Below are 12,303 nucleotides of genomic sequence, written 5' to 3' on the forward strand. Positions count from 1 at the left end.
ATTTTATTATTATTTTTGTCTAAAAATACAAAAAATTATAGTACAATATTATTAGGCAATTAATACTAATAATAATAATTATTTTATTTTTAGACGGAGGATTGTTATGTCTAACGGAGAGAAATATTGGGGATTGATTTGTACATTAATTTTTTTGGGGGGACTAAAATGTCACCTTTTAAAATCTTTGGAGAATGTTCTGGGTAGTTATTCTGCCAGAAAATGAATTGGGGACTGATTTGTTTAGGTGGAGTAAAATGTTGGGGATTGTTATGTCTAACGGAGAGAAATGTTGGGGATTGATTTGTACATTAATTTTTTTGGGGGGACTAAAATGTCACCTTTTAAAATCTTTGGAGAATGATCTGGGTAGTTATTCTGCCAGAAAATGAATTGGGGACTGATTTGTTTACTGGAGTAAAACCTTGGAAATTGATCTGTGTATTAATTTTTCTTGAGCACTAAAATATCCATTTTTAAAATCCTTTAGGACTGATTTGAGTAATTACTCTAATATTATTCAAGCGACTTTTTACTAATTTAATTCTCTTCGTCTCTCAAAATCATAATACATGACAAGAAGATTCTGTACAAACTTATACCTTTTGACAGTTTTGCGAGTCTTACTTGATTTACAAATAAAAGTAAGGCTCAATTAAAATGAGTTCCCGCGTCATTCGGCTATCTAACTATCTGGACAAAACTGTTGACGCTGTAGTCCAATGTAAATGATATTTTTTGTTTTATGGAACGTGAAAAAAGCGATTAGTGGCCTAGATAAATATGCCCTATAGACAGTAGTGCAACAAAGGATACTACAAGAATGGTGATTGACGATCGTTTCAATCACTGGAATCTATTAATTTATAATCTAAATGTAGTAGGTGGTGCCGGTATGAGGAAGCATTCCTCTGGCGATGTCCCAGAGAAGAGAGAGTTTAGGGTGTGAGGGAGAGAGAAAGACAGAATGATACGGGAGAGAGAGAGAATGTTATAAAGAAGAAGAAAAAATGAGGGTCAAGAAAGGAAGCACAACGGAAGAAGGAGAAGAAGGCAGAAACAACGGCAGAGATGAGAGATAAGGAGGCTAGATCGAGAGAAAAAAAAAGAGGAAACAAAAATGTATACAACAAGTTCGACAACACCTATTAGATTCCATCTCATAGATCTATTTCAACTCTTCAATGTCAACATTTGATTTGATCACTTCTTGTTTAATGTGTTGATTTCCTTATTAATTAAATCACATATTAGATTTAGTTATTTTTCTCTCTCTTATTTTAGTAGTAGTAATAAACCCTAAATGATTATCTCAAAAATAAATAAATAAATAAATAAATTTATCTATTTGGTTTTTTGACATTTTTCTACCTCCAGTCTTTTCTTGTGATGAAAATCTATTTGTATTTACTCTTATTTGCAAAATTACAATCTCAAATAATAATTTTGAAATCCATGTTATACTATTGTATAATTTAGAGAAGGCTCTATTTTGAGCATTCTTTCTTGATTTATTACTATATCTATTATTCATTTGTTCACTTTCAAGTCTTTCATGTTTGATAAATATGTGATACGATGATTTAGGGCTTATTCTCATGGAAAAAAAGAGGAAAAGTGAATGAATCCATGAAAAAAGCAGCTGAACATTTTATTAAAATAGCTAAGAATGGAGAAATGTTGAAATATTTGGGTCATTATTATGACTGCATTTCTATTGATACTAACAGAGTCCTTAAATGTTATCAATGAGCCGTTTCTCTCATTCTGAAGATTTTGAGGTGAGGTTAGTTGTTCCACATTTGTTCCTTTTTAGTGATACTAAAAGTAATAATTTAATTTTTGAATTGCATAACAATGAGGGCATTTTGTAATTTTGTTTATGCATTAGGAAGCTAATGATGTGATGATAAATTTAATTATGTGCTTCACCAATTGTTTTGAAACAGCTAATGATGCTTACAAGTTTATACAAAGTTGGTTCCTCAGTCACCCTTGCTCTTGGTTTGGATGCCGATTTCTTTGATCAGCGAAGAATGCTTGGAGAGACAATCGTATTTCTGTATTTGTTGCACTATGAAGGTTTTGAATTATTATTATTGTGGCTTATACTCATTCTATCATATGTAGTGGTGTCAATATACTTGACTCTACAAGGCTTTTGGCTCTATTTTATAAGGCCAAAAGAACAAAAGGTCTTATGCTCAATAGAGCCAAATTTTCAAAAAGTTTACAAGGCCAAAAGCCCTCATGGGCCAAACATCCTAGGGCGAGCTCATGGGCTACCTAATCCTCTTTTTTTTTCGTTGCTTTTTTATCTCTATTTCTGTTAGAGAATCATTAGCATCAAATTAGACCAATTAGTATCGTCTATATTTATATAGTATATCTGTATATTAATTATAGGATTCTATGCCTTTATTACTCTGATTCATTTAACACCTATAAATACCCCTTGTATATTGTACCTTTTGATCATAACTCAATAATACACTTTTCATATTATTCTCTTAGTCTCTTGTTTCTAACATGGTATCAGAGCTTAGGTTCTTTTTTTTTTTCAATGCATATTAGTTCATAGCCCCATTGTTTTTCTTTCCGGCAGTGTTCTTTGGCCTCCTTTTTCGTTCCCTTCTCGACGCTTTGGTTCGTCAACCCCGTAACCATCTTGTTCACCTTGTCGCCGTGATTCCAACGCAACCGGAACCGCCGCCATCCTCCACCGGACGTGCCGCCGAAAGACGCTGCCACGACCAGGTTGTTCTTCCTTCCAGATTCCACCCGTGCCTCTTTGCTCTCGATTTTCGTCTTGTTTCTGACGTTTTGGTTCGTCACCTCCGGTATCATCGTGTTCTCCTCTTCGCCGTCTTTCCAACGCCGCCGAGATCTCCGTCATCAGCTACCGGACGCGCCGTCACGCGCCGCTGGAATTCCGCTGCCCGCCTCCATCGTTTCTCCTTCAGAAGGTTCAGTAGCCGTTGGATCCGAGATCCAATCGGACGACCCTCGAGCTGCCACGTGTCGCGTTGCAGCTACCCTTGGCCGACCCGTCCGTTTCCTCATTTTCTGCTCAGAAATTGCAGTTTTTCTCTCCTCCCCTTGTTCTCTATGACTACTTTTATGAAAAAGTCAGATGTTTTTGCTGCCACAAACAGAAAAGGGGCCTTCTGTCGCAACTGTAATCGTTTCGGACACCCGTTCTCCAGCTGTCCCTCTGTTGAATGTCGCACATGCCACCAGAAAGGTCATATTAGCTACCATTGTACGCAACTGTTTTGCCATTATTGCAAGCTCTCGGGACATTTGATTACTACCTGTCCTACTCGCCCACCACGTCTTGCGCCTGCTTCTACTGTTGAATCTACCACCACTGCTTCCCTCAACTCGTCTCCTGTCTCTCTATCTGATATTGCGTCTCTTCTTCAACGTCTTCTCTCCCTTTATGGTAATACCCCTGCTGCTCTTTCGACCCCTCCAGGTACTTCTAAATGGTATTTTGACTCGGGATGCTTTAATCACATGTCTCCATTGCGTGATCTCTTCTCGTCTCTGTCTACCACTACAAATGGACCTTCTGTCAATACTGCAAACGGTTCCCTCTTGCACCCAACACACAAGGGTTCTATATCCCAGTCGACTCTTAATCTTCCTGATACTTATTATATTCCCAAATTAAACTTTAATCTTATTTCTGTTGGTCAACTTGTTGATCTGGGTTTTGAAGTCACTTTTTCTGTTTCTGGTTGTCGTGTACAGGATCCTCGGATGGGACAGATCATCGGGACTGGACGTAAGGTCGGAAGGCTGTTTGAACTCGAGAAACTTCATATTCCTCATGTACCAAATCTCTGTGCTGCTTCTTCTCCCTCTACCCTTCACTTATGGCATCAACGTCTTGCCCATACCTCCTTAGGAAAACTGCGTCCTCTTGTGTCCCAGGGTGTTTTAGGTCAGGTTCCAAATGAATCTTTTGATTGCATTTCTTGTCAAACTGCCAAACAACCTGCTTTATCTTTTCACAATAATTCATCTCTTGCTTGCTCTCCTTTTGATCTCATTCACTCTGATGTTTGGGGCCCCGCTCCCACTGCCTCTATGGGCGGAGCTCGATACTTTGTCGTTTTCATTGATTGTTATTCCCGTTTTACTTGGATTTATTTGATGACTAATCGCCATGAGTTACCCCAAATCTATATCAACTTTGCTACTATGATTAAAAGTCAATTTTCAAAGGTCATTAAGGTTTTTGGACGTGATAATGCTATGGAATACCGTGATTCCAAACTCTTAACCTTTCTTGCAGAACAGGGCACTTTGTCTGAGTTTTCTTGTCCTGGTACGTCGCAACAAAATGGTAGAGCTGAACGTAAACACTGTCACATTCTTGACTCCGTCCGTGCAATGCTCCTTTCTTCTTCGTGTCCTGAGCGTACTTGGGGTGAAGCTGTTCTTACTGCTGTTCATGTTATTAATAGACTCCCCTCTTCTGTTCTTGGTAATGTTACTCCCTTTGAGCGTCTTTATCATACCTCCCCAGATTATAGTTCTCTTCGAGTTTTCGGATGTGTATGTTTTGTTCTCCTTCAGCCTCACGAACATAGTAAACTTGAACCTCGGGCTCGTATGTGTTGTTTCCTTGGTTATGGCACTGAACACAAGGGTTATCGTTGTTGGGATCCTCTCTCTAAACGTGTCCGTATATCCCGTCATGTTGTCTTCTGGGAGCATCACATGTTTTCTCGGTTCTCATCCTTTGAGTCAATCCCTAGTACTCAGTCACCTCTGTTTACTAACCCAAATGTTGATCTTTTTCCTAGTGATGATTCTACAGATTCTATCTCGAGTGACCCTCCACAGCCTCCTGTTCTTTCGCCTTCTCCATCTCCCAATGATTCCAGACCGGACGATGATCCTGCCCTTACTGTCATGCCTCCTCCTCCCGCTCGTTCTTCAAGGGTAAGGAATCCACCTCCTCATCTTCTTGATTATCATTGTTTTTCTACTATCCTTCATCAACATGAACCTAAGTCATTCAGAGAAGCCTCCACAAATCCAAATTGGCAACAAGCAATGCAGGAAGAAATACAGGCACTTGAAAAGGCACACACTTGGGATTTGGTTGATCCTCCTTCTGCTCAAGAAGTTGTAGGCAGCAGATGGGTATACAAGATCAAGACTCGCTCTGATGGTTCTATTGACCGGTATAAGGCGCGATTGGTTGCTCAGGGTTGTACGCAAGAGTATGGTATTGACTATGAAGAGACTTTTGCTCCTGTTGCTCGTCTCACATCTGTTCGTGCTCTTCTTGCCATTGCTGCAGTTAAAAAATGGTCTCTCAGTCAAATGGATGTGAAGAATGCTTTTCTTAATGGAGATTTGAAACAGCAAGTATATATGAAGCCCCCTCCGGGTTATTCTTGTCCCTCTGGCAAAGTTTGTCTCCTTCGCAAAGCACTCTATGGGATTAAGCAAGCTCCTCGTGAATGGTTTGACAAGTTCAGCACTACCATATGCAGTCTTGGTTTCACTTGCAGTCCTCATGAGCATGCTCTCTTTATTCGTAAAAGTGAACGTGGAGTCGTTCTTCTACTTCTGTATGTTGATGACATGATCATTAATGGGGATGATGTTGATGGTATCTCTAATCTCAAGGCCTCACTTCACCAAACCTTTGAGATGAAAGATCTTGGTTCTCTCAGCTATTTTCTTGGTCTCGAGGTCATCTCCACCAATGATGGCATCTGTCTCTCTCAGGCTAAGTATGCTTCAGATCTTCTTGCTCGCGCTGGAATTACAGATAGTCGCACTGAGTCTACTCCTCTTGAGCCTAATGTGCGATTTACTCCTATGGATGGCACTGTTTTGGATAATCCGACTCTCTATCGACAGTTAGTTGGCGGTCTCGTCTACTTGACTGTCACCCGACCAGACATCGCCTATCCAGTTCATGTACTTAGCCAGTTCTTGTCAGCTCCTCGTACTACTCACTATGCGGCAGTTCTTCGCATTCTTCGCTACATCAAAGGCACTCTATTTCATGGCCTTTATTTTTCGGCCCATTCCTCTTTGTCTCTTCAGGCTTACTCCGATGCTGATTGGGCTGGTGATCCCACTGATCGTCGTTCCACTACTGGTTACTGTTTGTTTCTTGGCGACGCTCTCATTTCTTGGCGTGCTAAGAAGCAAACGTTCACTGCTCGCTCAAGCACAGAAGCTGAGTACCGTGCCCTCGCTGACACCACTGCTGAAGTTATCTCGGTTCGTTGGCTTCTCGCGGATCTGGGTGCTCCTCAGTCGTCCCCTACTGATGTTCTTTGTGATAACCGCAGTGCTATTCAGATCGCCCATAATGATGTTTTTCATGAACGCACCAAACACATTGAGATTGATTGTCACTTTGTTCGGCAACGTATCCTTATTGATGCTATTCGTCTCATTGCTGTTGGAACACTAGATCAGACTACTGATATCTTCACGAAAGCTCATCACCCGACTCGTTTCCGGACTTTGTTATCCAAACTCAAGTTGGTCTCCTTAGCTCCCACTTGAGTTTGAGGGGGATGTTAGAGAATCATTAGCATCAAATTAGACCAATTAGTATCGTCTATATTTATATAGTATATCTGTATATTAATTATAGGATTCTATGCCTTTATTACTCTGATTCATTTAGCACCTATAAATACCCCTTGTATATTGTACCTTTTGATCATAACTCAATAATACACTTTTCATATTATTCTCTTAGTCTCTTGTTTCTAACAATTTCAATAATCTTTATCATATTTTAACAATCAAAACTCCATTTACCGGATCCAAAAAAAAACCTTCATTTACAAAGTCAAAAAATAAAACAATATTCCAAATCAAAATTTCCGAAAGCCGATTGACATGGTAGATTTCTGGAAGATTTTTTCACGGCGTCGTTTTCGTGGCTTTAGTAGATTGCTTCTTCGAGCGAATCGAGGAGCTTTGAGGATTTTGTGATTATGTTCTTTATTTAAAAAGCAATTAACATGTTTAGTCACTTAATTATTTTTAGCATTTCAGCGGTAAGTAACTTGAGAAATCAACATAGAGTCATAGACTTCTACATACTATAATTTATCTTTAGTTTCTTATGTTCCAACTTATGATTAAGAAATCATTGTTTAGACAATACTTAACAACGGATGATTAAGCCATCATTGTTACTAACATTTGCTCTTTTACATTTTCTTTTATTTTTCAATGATAAAACAGTTGTTTTTACTAGCTGAAATTTGGTTACTCTTAATGGATTCAATTTGATGTATCAGTTGTTCAAATACTTTCCTGAAAAAAATTGTTTTAAACACGTTTGATTTGCTTATTTTGGGCCCCTTCTTGAGAATGGTTGCATAGTAATTTGGTATATTTGAAATAAAATATTAAAGAGAATCCTAAGTTTTGGTGTTCTTTTGATTCTAATGCATTCCCATTTTTAGAAAATGCCAATTGTAGTTCAGAAATGATGCAGAAGAGGAGCTCAAAGAGGATTTTAATGTTTTTGATGAAGGTCAAAATGGTTTTATATAATCCTATGAGGTATATACTGTTTTTGTGATTTTCTATTTTTCTTATATTTTTAATATAGAATAACTAGTTTTGTGATAGCCGACGGTGACTGTTGATATAGCTGCAAAGAGAAAGAACAATGGCACGGTGAGTGGTGTTACTGCCATCATTGAAGACGCAGCTAGCAACAAGTTGACGACGATGTTTTGGTAATATTATCAATAAATATTAATCAATCTAATAGTTTTTATAACGACATAAGTTTATAAATTTAAAAGTAGGGGTGGCAATGGGTAGGGTAGGGTAGGGTTTGAACCCAACCCTAACCCTACCCGCGGGTTGAGTTTTTGACTAACACTCAACCCTACCCTACCCGCGAGTTGAGAAATACCCAACCCTAACCCTACCCGCGCTCAACTCGCGAGTATCCGACCCTATCCGCGGGTTGACAAAAAAAATATTATAATGACACAAATATCTCATAAATAACACAAGTATCCTTGGTTCAGTGGCTAGGAACCTTTTGCACATATATTATGGGGGGTGCAGGTAGGGTTGAGACTTAACCCGCACCCTACCCGCTCCGCAAGCCAACCCGCTCCGTGCCCAACCCTACCCGTAGCGGATCGGGTTGGCAACCCTACCCGACCGGGTTGGGTCGGGTTGGGTACCCGCAGATAGGGTCCATGCTGCCAGGCCTATTTAAAAGCTTGAAAATCATGTCATAAAATATAAAATTTTAATCGGTAACAATGTTGATCATATTATTTGACTTCCTGAATGAATACGATACCAATAAATAAAACTGTCACGGTTAAATTTTAACAAAGACAAATCTCCATAAGTATAGCTATCATCAATGAGAATTGTTCTACTTTCTAGACAAATACTATTTTCTTTTACTGTATTTTTTCACTCGGCAGGTCGAGAACTCATCCTCCACAAATTGAAGCTCCATTTATTAAGGGTCTGCCGCTAGCCAATGAGTTGTTACATACATAAGGAGGGATTCGAAACTCTAATACTTACTTAGGTAGAGACGAGTAAGATGACTATTCAACCAATTCAAAACAGTTAAGACAAATACTAATTATTTTTAATATTTTTAATATTGAAAATAGTTAAATTTTAATTTTAATTATAATTTTGTAAAATATTTATAGTAATAATTATTATATATATTTTTGTTTAATTTTTTTTAATAAAAAATTTATATATTTTTTATTAATTATCTCATACAATGTACGAGAGAATACACTAATAATTTTTAAAAATTTAGAATTTTACATGTAGCTTCAGATAGCCACTCATTTTTAAATGAAAACTATATTCATCATATCATAGGATAAGCGATTTATTTTCTAGAATAATTATGCTAACGAAGTTATATGAAAATTTTGTTTTTTAATGGTGTTTCTTAAAAAAAAAAAGGACAAAGTATGTAATCTTCTAGAAATACATTATTAGTTTGAATTTGTTTATGAGGTATTTGAGTAATGTACTATATTGGGTTATGTTTGACGAAACACGTTTTTTCCCCTTCTTTTTAGTTGTACATCAAATAAATAGATAAACTAGGGAAGGAATTATAAGTAAAAGGTATTTTTTTCTATTCACTTTTATGGCATTGTGAATAAAAAATGACCATTTACATATGCCAAAAACATCCATTAAAAATATTCCATCACAATTCAAATTCAACAGCAGAAGAAATATTGTGATTTTCACATTAAAAGATGTATTTGAAAGGTTTGCATGATTATCAGATGAAAAAGTATAGGTAAACAATAAAAATATTAAATATGTGAATAATAGATATATTAGATGTTTATTTTATTAGATATACAGATCGTTATTCTAATATTAAGATTTAGATAAATAATTTAGAAATATAGTGTATTTTGATTTTATTGGTAATTACTCATGTGGTTTAAAAAAATTATTTGTTATCTAACATTTATAAAAAATACCGTAGACCACATGTCTGAGAAAATTGTATATTTAATATACAAATTGGTTTAGACCGGTATAATGCATGGTCATGTTTGTGAATCATGAATTATAAGTGGATGTAAATTCTTCTATGTATTTTTTTCTCAGAAAAAAATCATAAACATTTCTTACTTATAAACATACACTACAAGAAACAAGGGGTTTGGTCACAGAAAAAACCGTGGCTAAACTCCAAAATAACTGTAGCAACCATATATTGACCACAAAAAAATATTCGTGGCTAATCAGGGGGTTGCATTTATGATTTGCCACAGTTTTTTGGCTTTTAGCCACAATTTTAAGAACCATGGAGACCTTAACTTAGCCACAACATAACAAAAATTAGCCATGATTTTAACCATGGCTAAATCCCAAAATAAAACAAAAAAAATTTATAGACCACAGCAAATTTGCCATGGTTTTAATCGTGGCTAACTATGAAGATTCCAAAAAAAAATTTATATTCTACATTTTATTGTATTTACATCAAATTTGACGATAAAAAGATATTTTCTTTTACATAATGAAATAAATTCAACATCCATACATATAGAATAGAGCAAAAGAATTCAACAACACAAAATAACAAAATATACAAAAGATAATATAAGTTCAAATACTTAGAATTAACACTTCATTGTGTGCTCGATCAAAGGATTGGCTACGCTGTTAGTAGCTTTCAACTTCCTATGCAACTTCACTAGCTAGAGCTAAACATTGTAAGTGAAGACTTTCAATGTCTCTTGGAAGGCTGGAATCATACACTAATGAATATGAGCTCAATCATTAAAGATCTGTGCACTGCATGCAAACAAAAAAAAAGTATACAAAGGCGGAAAAGAAATATAGTGAAACAAAGCAACAAGAAGAAATAAACTTTGAACTTTATATATGTAAGAAACTTAGAATAATTCAAAACAAAAAGTGAGACCTAATTTCAATGAATCAATAAATGTCATGACCTTTGTTATTTGTGCTTTCCTTTGATCTGCCTCTCCTCTACATATCTTCCATCATAATCCAAAATTCATCAAATATTAATTGTATTTCATAGTATATTAAGTAATTAAGCACGTGCACCAGCAATCTGCATACCAACTAGTCAAGAATTCTAAGAAATAATAACAGCTAAGACATTAAAGTACCTACTTAACAATTTGGTTTCAGCAGCTTTATAAAGAGAAGAGAATACAAATATATACTTCTTGTTCTAAATGAAAAAAATGGTGCCATGTGCACATCTGATTCACTTTAACTAGTATCCTCTTATTTGTGTTGTTTTACTTGTTGCAAGTTCATTCTTTGCTCTGATTGTTTAATTTTTTCACCCTTATGTCTTTACACTATCATACTTTCAAATTGTCATACTAAATGGGTTTAATTAAATAACAAGAAGAAGAAATAAACTTTGAACTTTATATTACATAACAATAAGAAATTAAGAATATTCAAGCAATAAGATGACATTAAGTTATTATACATGAAAGATAGGTAGAATCACATAATACATTAAGTAATTAAGCACGGCAACAAAATCACATACAGGATAGGTGGAAATGTGGAATCATGTACCTATAGCAGAGATTCTTTCACATACAAGCAGCTCCTAAAATTTTTCATAGCATAATATCACCATCACCATTCTTACCTACAAACAATTGTAGATAAAACAATCAGCTACCTTCTTAATTAAAATATGATAAAAACTTTTCTCCACACTGGATCCAAAATTGCTAAGGTGTATATATATTAGTAGACAAAATAAACTAGGGGCACATAATTGGAAAGGAAAAATTATAAAAGATATAACAGAAAGGCCTACACTAAAATATCTTCAACTTGTAAAAGGTAAACTTGCTTCAAGTAACATGTGAGAGATTAAAAATCAACTTACCTTGCCAGTATTAGATAAGAACTCATGAACATCATTCTTTGTTGCCCTTAAAGGCATCTGAAATTATAAGCTGATAATCATCAAGAAAAAAAATACTGTGATACATAAGGTCTTATAATGGTCAGATGGACACTTAGAACACTGCAAAGAATATGACATATAACATTGCAAAGTAATGATGCAATCACAATTCAGATTCTCCAATTGATAAAATAATCACAACACAATACATATACAAAAAAAACTGAAAATAAAAGAGGAAAAGAAATAACTCACCCGAAGCGATTGAATTAGCACCTGGTAGTGGTGACTCAGGCATCGGCAATCCAACCCTACCTGTTGCCGTCATGCTCAAACTGATCTATGAGCGACGACAACAAGAGGAAGAATAGGCAGATCTGGGATGCAGGGGAGCTTTCCTGAATTTGGCGTAGACGAGCTCCAACACAATGATAAACCCCATGATTTCCTATGCAAGGTGAGGATTTGACCTACTAATTCAACAAGAGAGAAGCTCGGAGGAAAGAAAGGGGCTGAGATGATGCAAGGAAGGGAAGATATAACAAGAGGGGCAAATTGGGTGGTTTAGGATAAATTGGGGCAGAGGAGAGGGCAATACCAAGGTGGACAAAAGATTGAGATGGTGAGAAACGGTTTTGTGTGATTATTGAAGGTGAGAAACGGTTTTGTGAAAGACATGGTTAAAAATTACGAAAGTGCTCCGATTTAGGGACCACCAAGAATGTTGTTCGTGACAAATTACCAAAATTTAGCCACACTGAGAGTTTTCGTGACAAATATGAGATATTCTCATTTATGTTTGCTACATATTAGTGTTCGTAACTAAATTTTTGTGACTAATGCCCGTTTATGTGGTAGTG

The 12,303-nt window shown here is 36.2% G+C and overlaps 1 long non-coding RNA gene across 1 annotated transcript; it reads right to left on the reverse strand.

Annotated features, from left to right (window-relative positions):
• Nucleotides 1-10,030: 10,030 nt before the first annotated feature.
• LOC110273770 (uncharacterized) lies at nt 10,031-12,057 on the reverse strand. The gene is made up of 4 exons (XR_008001152.1): nt 11,699-12,057; nt 11,423-11,479; nt 11,101-11,176; nt 10,031-10,535 (listed from the first exon to the last, which is right to left on the reverse strand). It is a non-coding gene; the product is annotated as an uncharacterized LOC110273770 (long non-coding RNA).
• Nucleotides 12,058-12,303: the final 246 nt, after the last annotated feature.

This window comes from Arachis duranensis, chromosome 7, assembly GCF_000817695.3.
Source record: "Arachis duranensis cultivar V14167 chromosome 7, aradu.V14167.gnm2.J7QH, whole genome shotgun sequence".
Lineage (NCBI taxonomy): Eukaryota > Viridiplantae > Streptophyta > Magnoliopsida > Fabales > Fabaceae > Arachis > Arachis duranensis.